We start from the raw sequence: 21,382 nt of genomic DNA on the forward strand, positions 1-21,382 counted from the left end.
AGGAACCATCCCGGCATTTGCCTGAAACGATTTAGGGAAATCACGGAAAACCTAAATCAGGATGGCTGGAGACGGGATTGAACCGTCGTCCTCCCGAATGCGAGTCCAGTGTGCTAACCACTGCGCCACCTCGCTCGGTACTTGAAATATGCTTTCGTAATGTGTGGTGCAGGAATAGAAATAAGAGGAGGAAAAAGAGATATCCTTTGGTAATGGTGAACTGTTTAAACATCATTTATTAGGTCTTTCATAAAAATTATGATGTATGAAAGAGAGTTTTGCTACTCAGAGCTTCGTTAACGATTGGGAAACTATGATACCTAGGAAGAATGGCTCAGTTGAATCCAACTATATAGGAAGTGTAGAACAATGTATCAACAGATAATGATTGAGACTGTAGAGAGATGGTATGCACAACAGCAGCACTACTATCTTTTGTGGCTTGAAAGAAGTGTCACGCCAAGCTCAGTGAAAGTAGGAGGTAGCATGGCGCGCCGAAGCAGCGTTATCGTACATGTGAGGTAGGTGGAATGAGCAGAATGTTCGCTTGCATTGTTGGACTGAGGCAGGACCAATGCAGCGAGTGTGCACCCGCCTGCGTCGACGGTCCTACACCATCTTCTAATGGTCTGATTAGTGGCGCTCACCCCTTTTTGCCGGCTTCCCTCGCCCAATGAGCATCCACTTCTGACTATAAAGGCAACATGAACGCTGTCATACACGTACTGAGTGGTGAAATGAAATTTAGTTAAGTGCGTCATGTTTCAGATTCTCCTATGGTGATGGAATAGACATACAAGTTGTCGTGGTGCGTCCAATCACGTAGCCTGTTTCATCGAGCAGCTTAATGTGCAAACATACAAAAAAAAAAAGATTTGTTTTGCTGAGTAGGTGCAGGGTGGTCAGAAACAGTCTGAAAAGCTTGCAAGGGCTTGCAGGGTAGGTTCCGCTGATAGGTAGATGTTAAGGAAAAAACTTCGATACATTGCCGTTTCCGAGTTGGTTAATATTCAATTAGCCAATCAGGGCGATGCGCTCGCAAATTCAAGCGGCCTGCCAGACGATGTGTCGTCAAACGTGTGCTTCGTTTGGTTTGCTAACACCGAACGAAAGAGCGAAACAAAAATTAGACATGGGACGGTAGTAAGCATCGAACCGGGCCAAAGGCTGAGCATTCTCGTGCACCATCATCTATGATATGACAACTACTGCCTCTAATTGTTTCTGACGGGGCCGCTTGACTTTACGCGCATGAAACTCTGATTGATTAACTTCAATGCAAATTCACTCGGAAACGGTGCAGAGTGTAAAATTTTTTCGTAACAATTATTTCTCAGCACAGCCTACCCTGAAACATCCGTAGAAGCTTTTCAGACTGTCTCTGACCACCCTTTATATATTTTACGAGTTGGTGTTTTGTTTTTAGATTGGTGAGTTAGTGCTCACGTACACTACATTTATCGTCTTGTAACTACTGAAAGCTAAGATACAAACACCTATCAAGCTTTCGTATTTTCAGTGCGATAACGTACATAGTTTACTGATAGTTCAAAGCGTGGTTTCCGGTGCCAGTAGTTTCCTGTTTTTTATCTCATATTTGTTTAAAGATATCGTAAAATTTGACCACGAGTGAGAACTACGTGAATTGCGTTGGTTAATGAGTTGTGGGAATGCTTTGTGAATTGTATAGTAAGTGGTTTACAAAGGTGAACGTAGCGGGGAAGCTGGTGGAGAAGTAGCGAGCGACTCTCCTGGAGCTGTGTTAGCCTATATCGGCAATCGTCTTTTCATAGTAAAAAGGCTGCTGAATATGAAGAGGGATGGGGTTATTAGCATATATAACTATTTAATTAAGACCTACTAGTTATTTCAGTTCAGAAAATTCCATAACTGACCTGATGCCTTCTACTGTCGTATTCAACGTTTCTTGACTCTAGGAGAGTTACCCTACTAAAGAATGCCATATCTTCCACGAGAGAGGAAAAAAAAGCACAACTGAAACTAAGCGCAATTTTTCAGAAACACATGGGCATAATTTACTCAACTCATTAATAATATGTGACAGTTCCTTACTAATATAGTCTGTATCTGTGTACTAGGATAATTTCGAATCAAGATATACAGCAAGGAGTTCAATTGATGCACATTCAATGTCAACAGTGTCTGAAATGAAAATAATGTTCACAGTTTTTTTTATGAGTAATAGATAACTCTTTAACTTTGAACCAGGTATCTGACAACTGATAGAGCTCTATGTTTTGCAGGTTTCGGTTTCAGTTTGTTCGCATCCTTTCCAGAAATTACCGACGTCTGTTATTTGCATAAAGTATAAATCTGGGAAGTGTGTAACGGAAGGTCATTCACAAATATTATAAGAAGCAATGGACCAATCACAGATCATTGAGGAACCCACTGAGTAAGATTCAGAAATTGCTAATCGTCACTGATATAGTTTCCGATACATATAATTCTTTTTGTTTCTTGAGGAAGTAGGGTACAATGAGTTCATATATGGTTTAGTGAATCGAGTGCCTCACTCAAAACTAGCGTCGCTTAAGTAGATAATTTCGATTCAAAAGGGGTTTGCAGAAAAAAAGCATTTGCTACGCATTCCACAGTTAACTGTTGTGACATGAAATCATATTTACACCTAGCAAAGAATTGTTACCTGACAAATATTGACTTATTAGCTGTTGTACGCAGAATTCTGTTACTTTTGGAAAAAAATTGGAACAAGAGAAATTAGATGATAGTTACTAGCAGAGGATTTCTCATCCTCTTTACGTAGAGGATAAACACAGAGGGTAAGTAAATACTAGTAAGTAAGCATGTTAGGCAACTCCGCATGTCATATTTCCGTAAGACCTTGCCGGACACATGTGGCAGTTGACGTTTAAAACATTGTTGATGGTTTTTGACATTGGATAAAATCACGTAGAGTGAGATTTCCCAGGAACACACGCAGCTCGTTTTTGCTTGCATACCATTACGTTTAGAGTCTCTAATTACTTGGCCTGGGACTGTAAATGATACTGAATTCCGTAAGTGAGAGATGATATGCAGTTCGGTACTCTCATACACATCTGCCTTTTTCGAAATGAGTGTTTCGACAGACGTTAGTATACTTCTGCAATCGTCACGGTGAACATCTAGTAATTATCCGCACTCCTGTTCTGGCGAAAACGTTTCTTCGTAGCCCGCTTGATCATCTACTCAGGAAATAACGCGAAGTTCACTTTAGTCTCTTACTGCTGTTCCTCAATAAGTGCCGTGCGCTCTGTTATGAAACGAAATGCGTTAGCGGCTCTGCCGCTGCACCTCAGTCAACTTTTTCAGACTTGTTATTTTAACTGGTTAAGGATGCTACGCAATGATTACCTTACACTCGACGTAACAGCTGCTGCGACGAGTTTGATGTGAACTTTCCAATAGCTTTGTGAAGAAAACACTGTTAACAGAGTTCACTGCCCGCTGCTGCCCTCGAGGCGACTGTAACAGTTTGAAAACGAGTGGACGGAGAAAGAAATTTCCCCTGAGCTAAAGATGATAAACTACATCATCATGCTCTCATTTTTTAATATTTTGTGAAATGAAAAATACTTATAGTTTATCGGTGAGAGAAAAAGGTAGAGACATACACATGCTAGCTAATGAAGCTTTTCTTTTCAGTACATGGAGTTGTAAGACACTGATATCGGAAGCCTAAGAACGAAAGTAACTTTCGCGTGATGTGCCGCTGCCAAGTAACCTAGGTCCATGAAACTTGGACCATACATACACTACTGGCTATTAAATTTGCTACACCACGAAGGAGACGTGCTACAGGCGCGAAATTTAAGCGACAGGAAGAAGATGCTGTGATATGCAAATGATTAGCTTTTCAGAGCATTCACACAAGGTTGACGCCGGTGGCGACACCTACAACGTGCTGACACGAGGAAAGTTTCCAACCGATTTCTCATACACAAACAGCAGTTGACCGGCGTTGCCTGGTGAAACGTTGTTGTGATGCCTCGTGCAAGGAGGAGAAATGCGCACCATCACGTTTCCGACTTTGATAAAGGTCGGATTGCAGCCTATCGCGATTGCGGTTTACCGTATTGCGACATTGCTGCTCGCCTTGGTTGAGATAGAATGACTGTTAGCAGTATACGGAAACGGTGGGTTCAGGAGGATAATACGGAACGCCGTGCTGGATCCCAACGACCTAGTATCACTAGCAGTCGAGATGACAGGCATCTTATCCGATGTCTGTAGCAGATCGTGCAGCCACGTCTCGATCCCTGAGTCAACAGATGGGGACGTTTGCAAGACAACAACCATCTGCACGAACAGTTCCAGGACGTTTGAAGCAGCATGGACTATCAGCTCTGCGGTAACCCTTGACGCTGCATCAGAGACAGGAGCGACTGCTATGGTGTACTCAACGACGAACTTGGGTGCACGAATGGCAAAACGTAATTTTTTCGGATGAATCCAGGTTCTGTTTACATAATCATGATGGTCGCATCCGTGTTTGGCGACAACGTGGTGAACGAACATTGGAAGCGTGTATTCGTCATCACCATACTGGCGTATCACCCGGCGTGATGGTATGGGGTGTCATTGGTTACACATCTCGGTCACATCTTGTTCGCATTGACGGCACTTTGAACAGTGGACGTTACATTTCATATGTGTTACGACCCGTGGCTCTACCCTTCATTCGATCCCTGCGAAACCCTACGTTTCAGCAGGATAATGCACGACCGCATGTTGCAGGTCCTGTACGGGCCTTTCTGGATACAAAGAATGTTCGACTGCTGCCCTGGCCAGCACATTCTCCAGGTCTCTCAGCAATTGAAAACGTCTGGTCAATGGTGGCCGAGCAACTGGCTCGTCACAATTCGCCAGTCACTACTCTTCATGAACTGTGGTATCGTGTTGAAGCTGCATGAGCTGCTGTACATGTACACGCCATCCAAGCTCTGTTTGACTCAATTCCCAGGCGTATCAAGGCCGTTATTACGGCCAGAGGTGGTTGTCCTGGGTACTGATTTCTCAGGATCTATGCAACCAAATTGCGTGAAAATGTAATCACATGTCAGTTCTAGTATAATATATTTCTCCAGTGAATACCCGTTTTTCATCTGCATTTCTTCTTGGTGTAGTAATTTTAATGGCCAGTTGCGTAGAACGAATTGCTGCAGTATAGCACAGAAGGTAACTGAAATAAATAATACAAGAAACGAATAGAAACGACACTTTTATTTTCAAGACAAAAATTGCACTGAAGTCACCGCGAATTATATTAGTCCCCTGGACGTTACAAAAGGTGCTGCAATGTTCTTAATAGGGTCTGTGATACCCACGGACGGCAGTACATGTTCTACAGCGTGCTCCCATGCTCGCACAAGTTTGGTAACGGGCTCTTGCGGTACGGCGTTCATTTCTTCCACACAGATCTGGAAAAATGCTGAATGGTCGTTGGTCCATGTGAACGTGACACAATACGTCTCCCCAATACATCACATACGCGCCCGATTGGATTTTCTGGGTAACGGGCAGGTCACTCCATTCACCGAATGTGCTCTCGTTCTAAGAACTCCTGCACTTGCGCTGTTCGATGTGGCCGCGCATTGTCATCCACAAAAATGAAGTCAGGGCCGAAACCACCCCTGAATAAACGCTCATACGGAAGTAGTGTGGCAATAACGTTGATCGATGAGTGTATCGTGTTCAAAGCTCTGGAGATCAGTACGTTTACGAAACAGTTTGCCTCCCAACATCATAAGACCGATAAGACCGATCACGTTCGATATTCTTGCTCGGTGGAGTACGTACCTCCATATGGCAAGAGCTGGAAGAACGTACTCTACCCAGGGACATTGTCGAACATGATTGGTTTGGTGTTCCAAGGGTTATGGTGTGGGGAGGGAGACGTTGCATAGGCATACTGAAATCCAAATTTCTGAACACATCGGTCAACGTTATTGCCACACTGTACTCCATCCCCACGTGCCCAGGGGTGCATTCGGCCCTGACTTCATTTTGGTGGAAGACACTGCGCTACCTCAGCAGGTGGGGGGAGCTGTTGGAACTAGAGAATATTCGATGAATCATTGGTCTGCCCGTTCCTTCTACTTAAATCCCACTGAGCTCGAGTTAGATGCTATGGCAAGACTCATTGCAGCACTTTCAAATGCACCAGCGACCATACATCAGTTGGCAGCCGCACTGATGGAAGAATGCAACGCACTACCACAAGAATTCCTTTAATACCTTGTGGCCAGCGTGGGACCACGTTGCACACCATGCACTGCTGTCCGCGGGGAACACACACCCTACTGAGAACCATGCTGCGCGTTTTGTATTGACCATGGAACTATCATTAAACGCAGTAACGTCAGTCTAATTATTGTCTTTGAATAAAAGTGTCACTTCTTTCAGTTATGTTCTGTATTATGTTGCAACAGTTCCTTCTGCGTACGGTCCAAATTTTCATCGAGCTGTGTAGCCTGGCAGTGAAAAATCATGCGAAAATACTTTCGTCCTTAAGTTTTGCACACCAGTGTCAAGCAAATATTTGTGTGCCTTTATTTTATTACGTTCTAGTAGCCGTTAAGTTGTGTGCTGCCCAGAAGCGTAACGTCTGGATTGGGGATATCTTTATTAATAATATTCCTACTCCAGTCATAATATTTGTACTATCTAATTGTTGTTCAACGACTTTCGAAGCAACTATCACATTTTCTGTATAGACATTATGACCGCTACATCTGCTTCAGTTTATCTCCTAACTGTGATAGAACGACACTGTTTATGGGTCTAATGAGAAAACTGAAGCACAGAATTTCAAATTATTTACATTTACACAGACGAAATGTAATAAAAATTAAAAAACTTGACAGAGGAGTGACAGTCAACAGTTTTAGTTTTACATTCTAACACTTCCAACACTAGATTTGATACGCTAATCAACATACAGACTGACACAAAATAATCGTCACAATTGACTGTTTCTATTGCTACGCGGGTAATTTATACTAGCTGATATTGTAAGATAGTAATAATTTCATATTATTCTCGTTATGCATACAAATGACATGGAAATGCCTGAAAAGTGACAATATGTGTATGAACTGTGTGAGAGCTAGTAGGAGGGACGGAGGATGAGAACGAAGAATGAGGAGAGGGATAGAAACAGACAGACTGGCGGACAGACAGGGACCAGGTTATGTGCACTGAAATGGAGTTGATAAGGTGCATGTATGTTTGAGATAGGAAAAAGGAAATTGTATTCATTGCTTCTTGTGAGGACGATGTATTAAGAGAGAGTAATTTGTTGTATACCCATCTGCCTGTTCATTCAGCATGCCAGTGGCTGTGAAATTTTATTATTTTGAAGTTCATTTCTCTGAGGCGCTACATAAATCTTCGTGATGACTGTGTCTGCAAATCCAGATGACGAATCAGAGTCCGTAACGACAGGAGCACCAAATGAGATTTGACAGCTGCTGTAGAAACTGAACTACAGAGAGTACCGTTGTTTCCTTTATGTGAATAGCCTGCTGGTCCTTTAAACAGTACCACGGACAGTTCCTTCAGCAACCATGGTTCAGTCCGAGACAATGCTCCGAGCCTAATTAACTCAACGTCGCCGGGGCGTTACCTCTAACTTTTGTTCTCTTCCTTCGTGAAAAAAGTACGGTAGTGACGTAACATTCAATTTCAGAAGGCTCTCTGCGCTAATTGTTGCACCTCGCAATGCAATCTAATCGACCGCGTCGGCAATGCAGTTGTCGATTTAGGGGATGAACTTGTTAGTGAATAACACGGAAAAATGTTACCGAAGTGCTCCCCCTCCCTATTACCCAAAACACATAAATACATACACACACACACACACACATAAACAAACCTCTGAAACCTTGCACAACCGATTTACTTATTCGCATCTAGAGACATGAAATACACTTTACATTAACGTGTAAGTCTTTTCAGTACATCAGCCCACGGATAAGACAGGAGGGCAATGAACTTTATGTCTTTAGACAATGATTTGGCTGACTAAATTCTTTCCCAGTACCTCATGTTCCTCCAGAAAGTCCTATGGTATACAGTGGAGACTTTTCTTGGTCTCATTTTCGATGGTAATTTTATCTGTAATACTTCGTGGTTCTCATCGATTTCCAAATTTTATGCGCCGGGACAAACTCATTAATTTCAACTTGGGCGCGCAAAAACAAATTAACCGAGACCGCTAGGTCACAGAGATTTATGAGTTCGCTGCGCTGCGAGATGAAATTCAAATATCCCTGCCTGAAAATTAAATCTTCGTGTTTGATCAAATACTTTAGATGATAATCTTAGACTAACTTTCCGATTCGCTATGGCTGATTCTCGTTCCAACAAAATGATGTGAAGGGTATGGAGAAGAGAAACTTCACAGTAGGGTAGATGTATGTTCCATTTCTCTCGCTTAACTCTTGCACCTTAAATACCTTTTGGTACGTTAAAGAGATCTGTGACGTGTTTGCACTTATACGTCAACAGCTCGTGGTCTGTATTCGCTTCGGCGGTACGTGTACTGGTGCTGGGGTGATGCAGGAAGGATTAGCTTGGCCCCTGCGCAAGGATGACATGCGGGATCGTGAGCCATTCCATATTTTTTAAATTACAAAGAAAAACCAAGAAAATGTCTTTGTCGTTAGGGTTTCTGACTCTCAATCACGGATGTCGCCTGGAGATTGCGTTATTTTCGTCATCATCGACGCGCAAGTCACCAAAGTGGCATCGCATAAGAATATTTGCACCAGGCGACCAAACTACCCAGAAGAGGACTCCCAGCGAAAACAAAAAATTGCTGTATTCACACTTCATTATGTTACGTGTAGACGACTAGCCAAAACATGCTCACAAAACAGCGATCAACAAATTTTCGTAACCTTGTAAGCCACTTGCATAAACACATCAGTTTTTTTTTTTTACCTTTGACTGTTCTACTACACCGAAACGTCTTTTGATGAGAAAAACAGAAGGACATAATTGTTTCTTATTTCTGAGAAAGAATTACAGGGTATAATGCTACTAAAACTGAAATTTTTCAAGAATTCGTGACGTCTGTAGTAGGACAGGCGAATAGAAACCACGCACGAAACGTGATTTATTCAATAGGACTGCTTCAGCGTTTGGAGTCTATCAAGTAGACGTAAGTGCACGATTGGACGGTCTCTGTTTACGTCTGCATTCCATCAATATCGCTTAACCAGGTGTGACATTGGAGCATTATATGTGAACTGATAATAGACTGTGGAATTTTCTCGAAATACTATTCCAAGAAAGGGTATTCAAAGTGTTGTGCAAGATAGTGGGCCTTTATATGTGTAACACTGTGATTAACTTCCTTGTTTCACATGCAATGTATAACGTGAAAAATAAGTGAGCGAAGCTTTATTCATGTTGAACCATTGTGTTACAATATCCATTTTTTAGTCTCAGATAGCAGTGGGTATACTATCGAACATAGTGCTACCAAAGCAGGGTTACGGAACACAGCCTTCCGAAATAGCGTCACAAAAGAAGGAAGTAAATATTCCAGAATTTGCATCAAGAACCGCTGCCAACATGAGTAACGTAGAACTACATATCCTCGGAGTAGTAAGGCAACTTGAATCACTTAATAAAAGCAAGTCTTCTGGTCCAGGCTGTATACCAATTAGGTTCCTTCCAGAATATGTTGATGCAATAGCTCCATACTTAACAAACATGTACAACCGTTCTCTCGACGAAAGACCCGTACCCAAAGACTGGAAAGTTGCACAGGTCACACCAACATTCAAGAAAGGTAGTAGTAGTAATCTACTAAATTACAGACCCATATCATTAACGTCGATATGCAGCAGGATTTTGGAACTTGTATTGTGTTCGAACATTATGAATTATCTCGAAGAAATCGGTCTATTGACAAACAGTCAACATGGATTTAGGAAACATCGTTCTTGTGAAACACAACTAGCTCTTTATTCGCATGAAGTGTTGAGTGCTATTGACGAGAGATTTCAAAGTGATTCCGTGTTTATGGATTTCCGGATTGATTCTGTACCACAGAAGCGGCTTGTAGTGAAATTGCGTGCTTATGGATATCGTCTCAGTTATGTGACTGGATTCGTGATTTCCTGTCAGAGAGGCCACAGTTCGTAGTAACTGACGGAAAGTCATCGAGTAAAACAGAAGTGATTTCCGGCGATCCCCAAGGTAGTGTTATAGGCACTTTGCTGCTCGCTATCCATATAAACGATGTGGGAGACAATCTGAGCAGCCGTCTTAGGTTGTTTGCAGATGACTAATAAAGTCATCAGGAGATCAAAACAAATTGCAAAACGATTTAGAAAAGATATCTGTATGGTGCGAAAATTGACAGTTGACCCTAAATAACGAAAAGTGTGAGGTCATCTACATGACTTCTAAAAGGAGCTCGTTAAACTTCGGTTACATGATAAATCAGTCAAATCTTAAGGTCGTAAATTCAACTAAATACCTAGGAATTACAATTACGAACAACTTAAATTGGAAGGAACACATACAAAATGTTGTGGGCAAGGGTAAACAAAGACTGCGTGTTATTGGCAGGAAACTTAGGAAATGTAACAGATCTACTAAGGAAACTGCCTACACTACGCTTGTCCGTCCTCTTTTAGAATACTACGCTTGTCCGTCCTCTTTCAGAATACTACGCTTGTCCGTCCTCTTTCAGAATACTGCTGTGCGGTGTGGGATCCTTACCAGATAGGACTGACGGGGTACATCCAAAAAGTTCAAAGAAGGGCAGTAAGTTTTGTATTATCGCGAAACAGGGCAGATAGTTTCACTGAAATGATACAGGATATGGGGTGGACATCATTAAAACAATGGCGTTTGACGTTGCGGCGGAACATTCTCACGAAATTACAGTCACGAATTTTGTCCTCAGAATGCGAAAATATATTGTTGACACCGACCTACACAGGGAGAAACGATTACCATGATAAAATAAGGGAAATCAGAGCTCGTACGGAAAGATATAGGGGTTCGTTCTTTCCGCGCGCTATACGAGATTGGAATAATAGAGAATTGTGAGGATGGTTGGATGAACACGTAGATGTAGTCAATCTGTGTAATAATTTGAGCCGAAGCTACTATAGAATTAAAAAATCTAAATATGCGTGTATGCCAGATACAGACATTGCAATTCCGTAAATATGCACTACAGTATAGGAAATACACAGGAATACACCAACCGCGTACTTACAATGACGAACCAGTGCAAGATAAGAACTCCGTATAGGCTCAAATACTCTATTAACAATATTTAACATGCAAAGTACTAATACTAAGTTTCTAATGACTATGAGTATGTTACAATATATTATAAAATTTTTCTTCCGGGCACTAAGTAACAACTCTCATTCTTTTGTCAGTCAACACGTTTATCAAATTTGAAAAGGTTCTTCCCACTTCACACGGCTATAGATAGCAGAACTTCAGTGCAACAATGTAAAGATGACAATAATCGAAATTTTCTGTAATTTCAGTGGCGGATATCGCAAATAAAGTGTAATACCAAATACCTGACCAACGCCTTACCGCTTTAACAGAAACTGGACCTGCAACTGATTTGGTCGTTACTCCTTGTTAACAGAATCGTATACTTCCACAGGAGACACGAAAGGAGTCCTGAAACAGGAACCCTTCGCAGACTGATGTTGAATATTCTGTTTTCCGCAGCACTTCCAATACCTGTGACATCTGCCATACAGTCAGCTGCCGACTGAACCATTTTTGACTATTATTTAATAGGCGTAGGTGTCTGGATCGGTTGTGTAATCTGGAATCGCTTTTTATAATCTATTTACAATTCCGACTTAAGAGAGAGACACAGTAATCTGAAAATAGTGCCGAGAACCCCAGCAGATGTACAATATTGACCATTAAAATTTTGTGCCATGAAGGCGGCACTCAACGAAGGTTTCACTGGGTTGATGCGAACTCAGTACCTGAGTAATCAAATGGTTAGCATTTCATCGCAACCCCACAAGGTAGATAGGAACAAATTCATCTACATTCTCTATTTTAGAAAACTTTACGCAGCAGACTCCTCATTCATGAACTGTATTTGGATGTTGTTTGTTTGTGAACAGATTGTTTTATGCTTCGTGTAAGAAAGAGAAATATCTACCATCAGGAGACGGAATTCGACAGCTTCCTTCGCGTTGTTTTGCCCTGACAGGGAAGTTCTGAAGAAATTTTTGCAGCTTTGTTCTTTTATTTTTCGTTACATCGGTTACCTTGATTACGGAAGCACCACCATACTAGCACCAACAATCTGGCCATATTAAAATTCTCTTAGCTCCGATATAATGCGCTCACAACTACACAGAACACTGATGACCGTGACTGATACTCGCAACATATTCTGGACAGTGCAAGGTATTGTTCACGATCAGATACAACACCGTATCCTATAGTTTGGGGTGACATCTGCCTTTGTGTTCAAGTTCGTATTTCTTGTAGTGTTTTCACAGTTTTGCCCAACACTTGTAGATTTGTTTAGTTTCTATTTCATTTTAAAGATTGTCGAAGAAAGGATTGTAACCATATTCGCAGATAGTTTCATTAATATTAATTTATTTTAGGTCCTCTGTTTTATCGAGTAGGATCTTATGTATCTGATTTAGCATTGCTTTTAAAAGAGCTGTTATGTTGATCTGGGTGACAAAACTCATTCTTGATACTTTCATCAGTGGTTATCGGTTTCCTGAATATGTCGAACTGGTGTTTCTCGTTTTTGTTCATAACTGTAACGTCAAGGAAATTTCTGGTTTTCATGTTTTACAGTGGAGATGATATTTTTGGACATTTTCCTGAGTTGATTTGCAAGGGTGTCTATTTCATTACTTGTACTATTAAAAAAAGGATTACATAATCAACGTATCTCTTGTAAACGACAACTTTATCATTGATCTGATGTTTTGTTGAGAAAAATTGCAGCTCTAGGTTGTTTATGTAGTTTAGCAGTCTAGCTGGACTATTACTTGACATATACATAAAGAATTTGGAGCAGCAATTTTTCTCAACAAATCGTCAGGTAAAGACACCAGCCAGCATGATCTTCCAAATAAAAGTCGTTGGAGAAGAGGAGTATCATAATCAACTTTTAAGTTCGACAGAAAACCAGAAAATTCTTTTTTACAATTGACACTGAAACCTTATTACAGATTGTAGTGGTCTGTTCAGTCCAGTCTAAGTTATAACCTCACTCTACCTAGTTGGATTGCGATATAAATGGCGGTGATCGCGTATGCCTTATGGGATTTTACAATGAGTAAGGCTATCGGTACAGAAGGAAAATAACACCGTATAATAGGAGAGAAGCGTACAACAGACGCTTCTGAAGGAAGAATCTATTCTAAACCTAATCTAAATACTGATTATAATTTTGAAATGGTTGGAATTTAGTGCAATCGCTCACGAACCACACAGTGGTGTGGGGGAAGGGTATCACGTAATATTTAATACAAAAACAACTGCTTAGCAAAATAAAGGGAAAATTAAACGGTCGTCAGCCCACTACGGCAATGAATATCCAAAATCCTAAGAAAGGTAGAGGCAAAGAAAATTAATCAAATAATCACTGAGGTGACAACAGAAAGTTGTCACACTTATCCACAACACAACAGTTGACGAAAAAAATAAATGAATCAGAAAGCACTGAGTTTGCGGTTACTTACTCTGAAATACTAAAGTTAAATGAAGCTGCTGGTTAAATACGAGTAAATAACTGACTGTAACTGAAACTTTGTTAGGTAAAAAAATGACTTTCAGTAGCCTCAGCGTAACGTAATAGAAAATTTGGAAAAAGGCAAGTAATTTGCTTTTAATTATTGAAAGACTGAACTGAATTTATTTTAAGCAAATGAGCAATTGATTTACTTTTAACATAAGAACAATAAAATATGTACCAAGAAGCCAGCAGAAGTCACTTGCTAAGCTAAATTCAGAATAACTGAAATTGCGCACTTTAAATTTGTACTGTATATTTAGCTATTAGTTATGCCAGTGAAATTTTACGTTACTTCAAGTCACTAAAGTTAATACTCAAAATTACAAATAAATTAAGCTGCTGTTATGAAATAAGAGACTGAACAGTTACTGCGGAGCAAAATTTAGACTGAAACTGGTCATTAGCAAGCAAACAAAAGTGGCTGTAAATAGATAATCAGCTTACGTATCTTTACAAAACTTGATTATTGCATGGAAATAAAAGGGACCCTGCTTGGTGATGATGTTTGAGGACAAAGAGCACAGGTGCCCTACAGGCTTTAACTCTTCGCAGAAGAGCTTCTGTAAAGTGTGGAAAGTAGGAGACGAGGTACTGGCAGGTGTGAAGCTGTCAGGACGCGGCGTGAGTCGTGCTTGGGTAGCTCAGTTGGCAGAGCACTTGCCCGCAAAAGGCAAAGGTCCCGAGTTCGAGTCTCGGTCCGGCACACAGTTTTAATCTGCTAGGAAGTTTCATATCAGCGCACACTCTGTTGCAGAATGGAAACCTCATTCTTGTGCAATATTAGTTTGTCATTTACCAGTCTTACGATGTTGTAGCTGTGCGGACGACAAAGAATGTAGCCTACGACAATACTGAGCTGCTGCTGCTGCTGGTTGACCACCACGAGTCTTCTCCAGAGCCATTGATAATTATGGGAGAGGCAATAGTTAGAATTGCACTTCTCCCTGTCCACTCCGACCGTCCAACTCAATACTCACTGGTTAATGAAATAGGTGCGCCTATACTAGCGCGACCATAACTGCACACCGCGTCTGCGGGAGCTCCCAACAAACACTTCCGCACTCTTTCAAGACTCAAGCTGCTGTGTTCACCTCGCTCCCAGTGCGACAAAGACTCTCCATACGCAGAGATAAACATTGGCACAGCTGTTGCCATTTCGTCGTTGCTATCGATACATTTAAACAATTAAACAATGTTTTTTTGGCGATTACCCAGAAACTTATAATATTTACATTATAGTTACTATTACATCCATAACATACTAAATATACCTTCCTTAATAAAGCTTACCGATCTATAAATAGCAGTATATTGGAAGTTATCAACAGATATCAAGCGGCGAAAATTTTTGGATTGTGCGGAAGATATTTTATCTGCGGTTTCGGTGTTGTGAAGTGATGGCCCAAAATTATCCCCAAGCTCTTTGCTGAAGAGAAAAAAGTTACTTCCGTGCTTTTTAGGTTTAAGGGTGGAAGAGATCTTCTGACTGAGGGGTGATAAAAAACTTTGTGAGGGATTAAGATTGCTTGCGGTTTAAATCACTCAAGTTTCAAATCTTTGTTCTATGCCCTCTCTGATGAGATAAGTTTTTAAATTCTGCCACCGTAGCAAACCGTGACCAAAAAATTTGTAGATGTTTTGAAATACAGGACTGTTTCCTGATTATCCTCTTAACTTTTACAGTGCCTACAGGGACTAAATTGATATTATTAGTTGCTTCTTTTTCGCACACTATTGTATACGCCACTCATAACGTAACTCCGTTATAGTCTTGGCCGAAACACTTGCTTACATCTGTACCCTTTCGTGATATAGATTCAGTTAACTGATATTTGTATGCTGATGCATATTGAGCAATGACCTGCGAAAAGGGCCGGCCGCTGTGACCGAGCGTTTCTAGGCGCTTCAGTCCGGAAACGCTACTGCTACGGTCGCAGGTTCGAATCCTGCCTCGGGCATGGATGTGTGTGATGTCCTTAGGTTAGTTAGGTTTAAGTAGTTCTAAGTGTAGGGGACTGATGACCTCAGTTGTTAAATCCCATAGTGCTTAGAGCCATTTGAACCATTTGAACCTGGGAATAGGTGTAAGTGATTTGATGATCTTTACCTTGTTATGATATCCGAAACAGTCTTTTATTATTTAAACACTGCGAAACATTTCTCTCGACAGATCAATTTTACTGAATTTTTAACTTTTCCTGCTCAGTTTAATTTTCCCTTATATTTTACTATTTTTTTAATTGCAGAGGCTGGTTATCCTCAAAGGCATTCCCCCAGTCGTCCTAGCCCCACTACGTTCCTACTGTTATCGCTGAATAGTTTCCTTTATTGTGCAGTGATTATTTTCTGCGTAGCCTCTTAGACAAAACAACATACCGCGACGTGACGTAGATCTTAACAATACAGGAAACTCCATAGTGGCCCAGGCCGTTGCTTACAAGGAAACCTCCCCATCGCACCCCCGTCAGATTTAGTTACAAGTTGGCACAGTGGATAGGCCTTGAAAAACTGAACACAGATCAATCGAGAAAACAGGAAGAAGTTGTGTGTAACTATGAAAAAAATAAGCAAAATATACAAACTGAGTAGTCCATGCGCAAGATAGGCAATATTATGATTAATGTGAGCTCAACAGCGTCGTGGTCCCGTGGTTAGCGTGAGCAACTGCGGAACGAGAGGTCCTGGGCTCAAGTCTTCCCTCGAGTGTTCATTGACGTCTCTTTTCACTGTAATAAGTTTAGTGTCTGTGTTTTGCGACCGTGCGATTAGTAGACGAAAGGATGTGCCTCTCGAATGGGAACCGAAAACATTTGATCGCAAGGTCATAGGTCAACCGATTCCTCCACAGGAAAACACGTCAGATAATAATTGACTGAAAAAAAATCCTTAATGTTGCATATCTGGCGCATGGACTACTCAGTTTGTATATGTTGCTTATTTTTTTCTTAGTTCCACACAACTTCTTCCTGTTTTCTCGATTGATCTGCGTTCAGTTTTTCAAGGCCTATCCACTGTGCCAACTTATAACTAAATCTGAGTGGGGTGCGATGGGGAGGTTCCCTTGTTAGCATCAGTTCGAGACGAAAAGAGGGCAAACAACATGAACGTGTCAGTTCTGACTTAACAAAATCTAAGAAGACCGTCAAATGCAGTAAGAGCACGGAGCATCGACAGCAGTCAGTAGGTAAGCCACAACAAGTATCTCAGGTCTGCCAATCCGTAGCATCCGAAACACAAGCGACAAACTGAGTGCATCTTTTTGCAGATGTGTAACAGGCGTTTGTATGTAATGTATAGGGAGATTTTCGGCATTGCAGTTATATTCAGAGTCAGTTGATTTTGGAAACTAGTCATTGTGACTGCTTATGAAAGTTTGTGGCAAGCAGTTTGTGTTGGAGGAGCATGAATTCGACAAACATTTTAATTAAATAAAAACCAGACTACTACAAATTCCTCATTGTCTAACAAGGTTTCAGCGCCAAGCGTGCTCTGTATTCGCTCGTATATACATTGTTCGACAAAAGGAGTGTGTCACCGTAGTGTCTTGAAAAATATGGTTTTCGGCGAGGACGGAAACGACGCAGGGTTTCGCACTATCCCCACCACACCGTCCCGGCTTTAACCAAGAGATCAATGAAAAATCAGAACTGTAAGACAAGTCCCAAAGCGCTGTGTTTCACCCGCGTGCATGTAAATCCGCTGATTTTTGCTAACCGTCTATAGTACTGCCGCTTCTTTGAAAATTTGTCTGCTTACGTGTGGAAAATATTTCCTCTGAAAATCATATTTATTTGCTATGATTCTACTTGTTTGAGAAATTATGTTTAGAATTTTTTTTTTGTAGTGATGTTTAAAATTGCGAAATCAGGAAACTATGTATGTATGAAGTGAAATGTGAAGCTTCTAGAATATTTTCCACCAGGAATGTTGAAAGTTAGCGCAGTGGTAAAAACAAACCCTATATCATGAATGCTATCAAATGGGCGCCAGATAAATTATATGAAATGCAATTATTTACGTTGAGTGTAAACGCATATATGGAAAATTGGTATTTTTCGTAGTAATGTTTGATACGGTACTCACACACAGCATATTTATTATACTTTGATGCATTTGTTGCGTCAGACATTTTGGCATTTTGATTGGGATATTGGTTAAAAATTATTCTGTTGTGAAATGTAGGCTTTAGACACGTAAAGTGGACCTCCTGAAGTTGCTTAAACTGGGTCCTTCACTTTTTCGCGTTTTAAGTCTTCCCGTATTAGTGCACACTCTTATTCCCTTGGAATTCTCTTGATCATTCCAAGAAGGTAACAGGGAAGGTTGATCAGAGAAAGTGGACTGTGTCTAAAACGACTAAAGCTATTGATGTAGTTCAGAAACAGGTGAGTTGTAAGAAGGCCAGTGAACAGTTTATTGTTCCAGAAACACTTCTTATGAGCCGGCCGCGGTGGTCTAGCGGTTCTGGCGCTGCAGTCCGGAACCGCGGGACTGCTACGGTCGCAGGTTCGAATCCTGCCTCGGGCATGGGTGTGTGTGATGTCCTTAGGTTAGTTAGGTTTAAGTAGTTCTAAGTTCTAGGGGACTTATGACCTAAGCTGTTGAGTCCCATAGTGCTCAGAGCCATTTGAACCATTTGAACACTTCTTATGAGGGTATCCAACATGAAGTACAGTACACCTGAGGAAGCAGCAAAAACAGAACGAGGCAGACCTGCAGTTTCGGGGAAAGATCTTGAAGAAGAGCATGTTTAGTGTTGTCGTGTTGTGGAAGCTTCATTCTTCAAGCTTACTCGCAATAACTTGTGAAGAATAACTATACAACTAGCAAGAGAGAAATAACATTGAACACCCTTTCAAAGACGAAATTGCTGGAAAAATGGGAATGGTGTGTGTGGGGGGGGGGGGAGGGGGGGGAGGTAGTTCTTAAACGACACAAAACCAGACTGTCAGAAATAAATCCTACACAAACATCCAATAGCAGGGCTCTCTGGCTCAGGAAAGAAAACACTCAGGAATTCTAGAACTGCCTGGAAGATGTTATATTATACCTACTGGTACTTTGAAACTAGATAATGTTTTCTCCGATTTAATACCTTCTTCTAATTTTATTTAGTGTCATCTTGATTACTGGTACGTGGGATCCGATTTTAGTAGCAATTTTTGGAATCCGCTATGTGTAAAGTTTTTTAAAATATTTCTTCATAATAACTTTTCCTTTATTTCCTATTATTAAAATGTAAATTGTACATAACACTATCATCTGAATATTACATGTTTTTAATGCACAATTTTAACTATTTTACATTATTTTAAAATAAAAAGGAAATGGGAGATCGCTTTCAGGCACTTCCCTCTCTGAACTTCATTGCTGCTCGTTCACACTCAGTAGTCTTAGGTTGTTGCCCAACCACACCCGAGGAAATCGCCACATAGTAAAAAAAAAAACAAAAAAAAACGTGAAATATGTGAAATATTTGTAACAAGCAAGAACACAATACCACAGATGTTCTCAGAATACGTCACAACGCGAGGATGACAAAGAAAGGTGCACACAATAAGCTGTGAATTTGTGACCTTAGACAAGATAATACGATGCTTCTAACTACACACACGAACCGAACGTTCGATAGGAAGGAATGAAGTTATTTTTTATGATAGGATCTCCTGATGACTTTTCCGTCGATGTGATGTTAGTTGATATTTGTTTACAAGAAATCCCACCAAGGGCGGCATGTTTGTGATAAATCTTCAATGCGCCAAAAACAAATTTAGTAAGAAAACGAATATAAACCGGTGCGCCGGCGGAACATAGCTCTTTCGGATTGCCCTTCCACTTCTGACGTTTCGTTGGTCACGTTGTTAGTGCTGGCACAACGCGATGGGGACAGGGCAAAACCCTGTGTCGTTTCCTTATCATAAAAAATACATTACCATAAGAATTTGTCATGATTACAGACGAATTACAAACATTAAACTGAAGCTTTAAATTTCAAGTTCAAGAAATCGTTCACTTGTACAAACATAGCGTCGTTTGAACATCAACCAGGTTCCCGTATGGACTACATAATAATAAGCATCCCTGGTCCAGAGAAACAATTGAACGAGTTGAAAAAAAAATAAGCCGTCAGGTCCGGATGGAATCCCAATTCGCTTTTACAAAGAGTACTCTACGGTACTGGCCCCTTAACCAGCTTGCATTTGTCGTGAATCTCTCTCCCAGAACAAAGTCCCAAGCGACTGGAAAAAAGCAAAGATGACTCTTGTATAAAAGAAGGGCAAAAGGACAGATCTGCAAAATTACAGACCAATATCCTTAGCTTCGGTCTGCTGCAAAATCCTTGAATATATTCTCAGTTCGAATACAATAAAGTTTCTCGAGACTGGTAAGCTTGGTTTTAGAAAGCATCGCTCATGCGAAACTCAGCTTGCCTTTTCTCACATGATATACAGCGAACTGTGGTTCAAGGGCAACAGACAGATTCCATATTTCTAAATTTTCAGAAAGCATTTGACACGGTGCCCCGTTGCAGGCTATTAACGAAGGTACGAGCATATAAGAAATAACTTCACAGATATGTGATTGGCTCGAAAATTTCATAACTAATAGAACCCAGTATGTTGTCCTCGCCGGTGAATGTTCTCAGAGAGATCACTCTGTGCAAGAGATCACTGTCTACAAACATATTATTAGGCTCTAGCATAAACTTGGAGGAAATGGAACAGCCCAAGCAGTTATATTAAATGGACCTATATTCTTTCGTGGCTGCAGGGTTAATTTTATTTTGGACATCGCTACTGGAAATTCTGGTAGTGGTTGGTTTACCCTAGCCATCGTTCGTTGTGAAAACGCATCCCTTCCTGGACTTGAATCTTTTACCGGCAGAGATGTACGACTAGCATTTACAGAGATCAAGGAGTGTGATAGTACTGTTTTTATTCTCTATATACCTAAATGGACAAGGTGGGCAGCAATCTTTGATGATGATGCTGTGGTGTACAGTAATGCGTTGAAGTTGAATGACTGTACGAAAATCTAAAACGACTTAGACAAAATTTCTGGTTAGTGTGATGAATGGCAGCTAGTCCTAAATGCGGAAAAACGCAAGTTAATGCGAATGTGTAGAAAGAACAAACCTGTAATGTTTGGTTGAAGAATTACTAGTGTCCGGCTTGACACAGTTAGCTCGTTTAAATATCTGGGCGTAACGTTGCGATGCGATTTGAAACGGAACGAGCATGTGAAAACTGTGGTAGGGAAGGCGAATCGTCGACTTAGGTTTATTGGGAGGATTGTGAGAAAGTGTGGTCCATCTCTAAAGGAGACCGCATACAGGCCGCTAGTGCTACTTCTTTATGAGTACTGCTCAAGTTTTTGAGATCCGTACCAGGTCAGATTAAAGGGAGACATCATAGCAATTCAGAGGCGGGCTGTTTGATTTATTATTGGTAGGTTTGAACAACACGCAGGCGTCACGGAGACGCTTCGAAACTCAAATCAAAATCCCTGGAGGGAAGGCGACTTTCTTTGCGAGCAACACTTTAAGAATATTTAGTGAACCGGCATTCGAAGCTGACTGCA

General features: G+C 40.9%; 1 protein-coding gene and 1 non-coding gene across 2 annotated transcripts in view; both read left to right on the forward strand.

The window, feature by feature from the left end:
- The window catches only part of LOC126100704 (rabphilin-3A), a 1,079,132-nt gene that overhangs the window by 455,320 nt on the left and 602,430 nt on the right, over positions 1–21,382 (forward strand). The window lies entirely within an intron of this gene.
- Positions 8,546–8,652, forward strand: LOC126102815 (U6 spliceosomal RNA). The gene has a single exon (XR_007523080.1). It is a non-coding gene; the product is annotated as a U6 spliceosomal RNA (small nuclear RNA).

Source organism: Schistocerca cancellata, chromosome 9 (genome assembly GCF_023864275.1).
Source record: "Schistocerca cancellata isolate TAMUIC-IGC-003103 chromosome 9, iqSchCanc2.1, whole genome shotgun sequence".
Lineage (NCBI taxonomy): Eukaryota > Metazoa > Arthropoda > Insecta > Orthoptera > Acrididae > Schistocerca > Schistocerca cancellata.